This window comes from Anopheles gambiae, chromosome 3, assembly GCF_943734735.2.
Source record: "Anopheles gambiae chromosome 3, idAnoGambNW_F1_1, whole genome shotgun sequence".
Taxonomy (NCBI): domain Eukaryota; kingdom Metazoa; phylum Arthropoda; class Insecta; order Diptera; family Culicidae; genus Anopheles; species Anopheles gambiae.
The window spans coordinates 47,038,202-47,038,456 of NC_064602.1; positions in this window are offsets into that span (position 1 = coordinate 47,038,202).

Genomic DNA, 255 nt, shown 5'->3' on the forward strand with positions numbered 1-255 from the left:
CTAATGAACATTCGTTTTAAAATCACAGCATAAGAATGATGAAATTGAATGCGATGGTGATGATGACAATCGGAACATTTGTGCGTATTTTTGTGTAAAAGTAGTTAATTTACCCCGGTTAAAAGAACTATGCAACGAGATTTCAAAGATCCCCTTTAATCCGAAGTGTACACCAAAATTAACCCATACTCATCCTGGCACAGATTACTTAACTCAAACCCGTTCTGGAACTGATCATTAATTCATACCATTCCA